Below are 6,000 nucleotides of genomic sequence, written 5' to 3' on the forward strand. Positions count from 1 at the left end.
GAGGAAAATTAGATCAGATTAGATTATGAGGACACGCTGTCCTCTTTTATTGTCATTTAGTAATGCATGCATTAAGAAATGATACAATGTTTTTCCAGAATGATATCACAGAAACACATGACAAACCGACTTAAAAACTAACAAAAACCACATAATTACAACATATGGTTACAACAGTGCAAAGCAATACCGTAATTTGATAAGAATAGACCATGGCACAGTAAAAGTCTCAAAGTCTCTCGAAAGTCCCATCATCTCACGCAGACGGTGAACCTCCAGCGCCGCCAACTTGCCGATGCAGCATCCCGGAAGGATCCAACCACAGTCCAACTCCAAGTCCGTCAGAAATCTCCGCGCCTCCAACCAGCTCTCCGACACCAAGCACCGAGCACCATCTCTGCCGAGCGCTTCGACCCCAGCCCCGGCAACAGGCAATAGGCAAAGCCGAGGATTTGGGGCCTTCGTCTCCAGAGATTCTCGATCGCACAGTAGCAGCGGCAGCGAAGCGGGCATTTCAGAAGTTACTCCAGATGTTCCTCTGTGCTTCTCATGTCCGTCTTCATCAAATCCGGATTGTGCACTGCCCCCTAGTTAACACATACGATATTCATTCGGAACAGCCACGCGCGCTGCGTCGCGTCGCCATTTTCTCCTCCCTCCTCCTAATGATGCTCACAGTAGTATTCTGTATCCATACTCTCATAATAAATGTACTGCTTGAGGAGACAACATGTCCCAGATGATGAGGGTTCTTAACGATGGATGCCGCCTTCTTGAGGCATTGCCCTTTGAAGATGACCTTGACGTGGGAGGCTTCTGCCTTGAAGGACCTAGCTCAGTATTTAACCCCTAAAACCTCTTAGGAACCTGCGAGTTGGTGCCTCCAAACCAGACAGTGACGCAGCCAGTCAAAATGCTCTCCACGGTACCTCTGTGGAAATCTTTGGTGACATATCAAATCTCCTCGAACTCCCAATGAAGGCTGGCTCGCCTTCTTCATGATTGAATCCAATATGTTGGACCTGGGCTGGATTATCTGAGATGCTGATGCTCAGGAACCTGAAACTCCTCACCCTTTCCACCAGTGATGCCTCAACGAAGGTTGGTCGCTGCTCTCCTGACTTCCCCTCCTGATCTTCCCAATCAATTCTTTGGCCTCCTGACTTTTGAGTACAAGGTCGTTATTGCAGCACCACTTGACCAGCTGATCCATTTCACTTCTGTATGCCTTCTCGTTGCCATCGGAGAAACTGCCAACAACAGTGGTGTCACTGGCAAATTGGTCCATCACTCAGCTGAAATAAATGTAACTGCAATAAGAAAGAGATAAAAGGTAAAAGATATTCTCTTGTTGGAAAAGAGGGAATTACAGTAGCCCACGTGATTTTGCAAATTGGGAGTAAACCAGAACACCCAGAGGAAATCCACGCGGTTACAGGGAGATTACGTATACTCAATACATATAGCACCAGAGGTCAGCACTGAAACTGTCCATTGCTGATCTTTCAAGATCACAAATTCCTCTGCTTTTGTACTGTGGCCATCAGAATATCTTCTTGATTCCGATGAGGCATTTAAACTATGAAAGGACGTTAGGAATGTGATAGAAACTCATTGTTTGTGGTTACTGAAGTGTCTGTTATAGGGAGTTGTAGACATAAGATTTATTTGAAAGTCTTGGCACCTGGGGCAGGAGTAGCTCTTCAATTACAGAAGATATTGAGAATGTAGAACACTCTGCTAAGGAAGTGACTGAGTAGAGGCATGAGTAAAGCAGGACTGCAACTCTCAGAGTTTTCCATCTGGCAGACACTTGAAAGAAACTTTTCTATGGAACAGAATTCAAATTTCAAAGCAAATGTATTACCAACGTGCAGTACTGTGCTTATATATAACTAGGGAGGCACAGCGCTACATTTGACAACGTGGAGCGGAGAGTGAGTTTGTAAATCTGACTGGAGTAAAGGATGCTGGGAATGGCGAGGATGGATCACCGTGGGAGGGTTGTGGGACACGAGGCACAGAAGAATGCCAGGGGTGGTGGGTGGAGCAGGTACAGACACACCCAGCCCTGAGACATCAGGCAACGTAATTTGATTTCAAACAATTGGTTTATTGAGTATTACAGATGATTCTGTAAGTATCTCTGGTGCTTCTCACTCCCTCGCATCTCCCTGCCCCCTTCCCACTCTCAGTCCACAATAGAGACCCATATCAGAATCAGGTTTATCATCACTCACATATGTCATAAGATTTTCTTCTTTTTTTGTAGCGGCAGTACAGCACAATACATAAAATTAGTACAGTACTGTGCAAGAGTCCTAGGGACACTAGCTATATATGTGCCTAAGACATTTGCACTGTACTGTATGTATATATGACCATATACAACCCTGAGATTTGATTTCTTGCGGGCATACTCAGTAAATCCATGCACCATAATAGAATCAATGAAAGACCGCACCCAACAGAACAGACAAACAACCAATGCGCAGAATATTGCCAAGGTTCGCTGGCGTCATCTTTAACCTGAATTGGTACCTGTGATGTATTTACAATACATGGGATATTTGTATAGCTCTGTGATTGGGCAATCTCTCCTGTCTCATGATTGGCTACAATGGGATTGCATGTCATAGAGTCACACCACACGGAAACAGGCCATTCTGCTCAATGAGATGACACTGACCATTTACACCAATTCTACACATTTTGTTCTCATCACCCCCCCTAGCTACATATTAGGCGCAATCTACAGAGTCCAATTGGCCTACAAACCCTCCAGTCTTGGTAATGTAGGAGGTCACTGGATCACCCAGAGAAAATTCCATGCCGCCCACTGGGAAAACCTGTAAACGTCTCGCATGTAACACCAGAGGTCAGGATTGAGTGTATGATCCTGGAACTGTGAGCGGTCAGTCTCCTTCCTGATGGGGAAATTGTTTCAAACCTCCCTCAAGTTCCCAAATTCCACTGCTTTTGTGTTGTGGCCATCAGAATGCCACCATGATTAAATAAGCAGTGTTCATCTTCTCTCGAGCATACTAATCATGATAGACTGGGAAATCTCTGGCACCAAACTCACTCCATATGGCAGCATGATTTATTTATATAGTTATTTGTTCATGTTTATTCTAAGATTTATTCATTTATTTACTGAGACAGAGCACAGAATAGGCCTTGCCACCCTTCGAGCCACACTGCCCAGCAATCCATCGATTTAATCCTAGCCTGATCACGGGACAATTTAAATTTCCAATTAACCTATTAACCAATTAACCTACCAACCAGTACATCAAGGAAACCGGAGCACTTGGAAGAAACCCACATGGCTACGGGGACCACATAAGCTTTTAAGAGGCAGCAGTGGGAATTGAACCCAGGTCACCCGTCCTGTAAAGCATTGCGCTAACCACTATGCTACTGTGCCGCCTTTCTGGTTCCTCTTGTCTATGATTAAATGTGCACAGGCTCCAATTTGTTCAAGAACGAGCTGGTTCTGAACGGAGATGCAGGAAGATTGAGGGCAAACACAGCACATATGTGGCCAGGACCTGGCTGGAAAGGGAGGAGAGAGGCAGTTCAGGGTTCTCGACAAAGTACTGGTACAATGACCACATTGTAAGCAAGACTCCAGAATGGGGAAGAGTGTGTAGCCCTCTGTGCCAAATGAGGGGCAACAACAGGAGGGTACACGAAGGCCAAACGGAACCTGCACTTGATGCGATAGAGGCCGCCAGTCCATTCGCTGAGACGGCGCACGTTACAGAGATTGACTTCAGATCAGGCACGGAGAATCCGATGTAAGTCAACCATAAACCAGTGTTGTTGATCAGTATGCAGATGAACTAGCACCCCAGCAAATACTGAAAAGTTTGTTGTGATTGAAAAAATAGTCAATAGTCTACATTTGTAAACTGAATACTTTGGAGAGAGGAGGTGGTGGTGAGGTGGGGTATAACAATATGTTTAAAAGAGGGAAAGAGTATGGCGTGTTTATGGTTCTTATCGTATGCCCATATCTCTACCATTGCATAATATACCCAGCACTACAACAAGTTATTTTGCCGGCCAGTGGTGTGGTGGTAGCCGCACTGGATTTCGAGGCAAGTGGTCCTGGGTTCGAATCCGGCTGTCTCCTCGCACGCTTTCCATCCATGCTGGGTTGAGTGTTGAGCTAGCAACTTGGCCTCATAAAAAAGCAAACACTAAAAACATGGCAAGGTTGCAGCCTGACGTGCCACAAGGCGAAGAAACAGACAACAACAGCTCGTTATAACAGGACATGTATCACCTTATGTAGAGAAAATATTTTATTATGAGTTCAGCCTTGGCTGTAGATAGATATAAGAAAATTAGTTCCTCAATAAACTGAGTCGGATTATTTGAATGCAATTGGTGGTGTCAGAGTAAACACAGAGCCAAGCAAAGGAGCACTCAGTACTTCAGACTAAGAAGCAAGTCCAGTCATTTAATTAAACCATTGTATGTCTAATGGGGTTTGCATAGATAACATTCAGTTCTTAATGCCCATTGTAGTTACTTAACTGGTGTTTAAAATTTATCTTTCTTTAATTGCCTTTAGTGCTACTGAGGCTTCTATCCTTTATAAACTCCCAAAGCACAAGAGATTCTGCAAATGCTGGAAATCTTGAACAACACACACAGAATGCTGGAGGAATTTAACAACTCAGGCAGTATCTCTGGGAGGGGATAATCTATCAGTGTTTCAAACCAAAACCCTTTATTCTTTCTTCTCCATAGATGCTGCCTGACTTGATAGGTTTCTCCAGCATTTTTTATGTCTGGCTCTATAAACTCCAATTTGTTCAAAAGATAGTAGATAATATGCTGGATGGCCTAAATCACTTTGGCATGCTTTCAAAAGTTAAAATTATCAACCCAATTTTAAATCCATGTACAGCTTCTTGCAGGCTCCTTCAGCAAGGATATGTTCCTAAAAGTTCTGATCCTACTATCCTGTCCTAAGGTGCATTTTCGCTCCCACTGGTTGCCATGGGTGTAAAGCTTTCAGTTGCTTTAGTTATATTCTCTGAAATTCTAACCTCTCCAAATTCAATGACTACACAAGCCCAACTTTTAAAGCAGGGATCCTTAACCTTCTTTATGCCACGGACCACTTGGGCAGTCCGGTGAAGCTGTGGACCCCTTCTCAGAATAATGTACTGAAATATATAAAATAAAATGCAAAGGATTACAAAAGAAACCAATTGTATTGAAATACAGTTATCAAGGTAAAAAAACATATTTGTGATATAGTAATATATGTGCTTCTTTATTAATGCATTAAACAACACCATACATTTAAAATATAGAGAAGTTAAAATTAAATGTTATAATTTAAAGAGGTCAATGTGAAGGCTGTTGTTGCTTAAGTTGAAAAAGAACACTAACTTGGTCTTTGACAAAGCAACACGCCTGTCATGGAACATCCAAACACAATCTATTTTTTGTTTTAATGGTTACAATTGTTGAATATCCTGATTTGCAAAAGATATGTTGTTGTAAATAGAATTACAGTTTCCATCGGTCGCTCTGCATGGTGAGGATAGGGTCCTCTCAAAGTCACAGGTACTGCTAATACTACCATGGCTTGTTGCCTACATTCATAATTGAAGGAAATGCTAAATTTCCTTTTGAATGAATGAAATTTATTTGTCAGTACAAACATAACAAAAAGCATAATTTTCAACGATGATTTCATAAGACAAAATTACAACAAAAAACATAGATATTCTTTAAAACAGACCGAAAGGGTGTAGGCTGAAGCTACAGCTTATTACGCCTACTCCTCTCACTTATACAACAACATATTTGGCGTCAATCATCACATCAAAACAAAAAATTTCATAATCTTTTAACACAAAATCCAATTCCAAGTATCATTTATTTACATTACTCCCATTCATTTTAAATCATGTATTTTATATTTGTTCATTAAATTATTTTTAAATAATTTTTTAAACTTGTTAAGTGTGG

The sequence above is a fragment of the Mobula hypostoma genome, chromosome 19 (genome assembly GCF_963921235.1).
Source record: "Mobula hypostoma chromosome 19, sMobHyp1.1, whole genome shotgun sequence".
NCBI lineage: Eukaryota > Metazoa > Chordata > Chondrichthyes > Myliobatiformes > Myliobatidae > Mobula > Mobula hypostoma.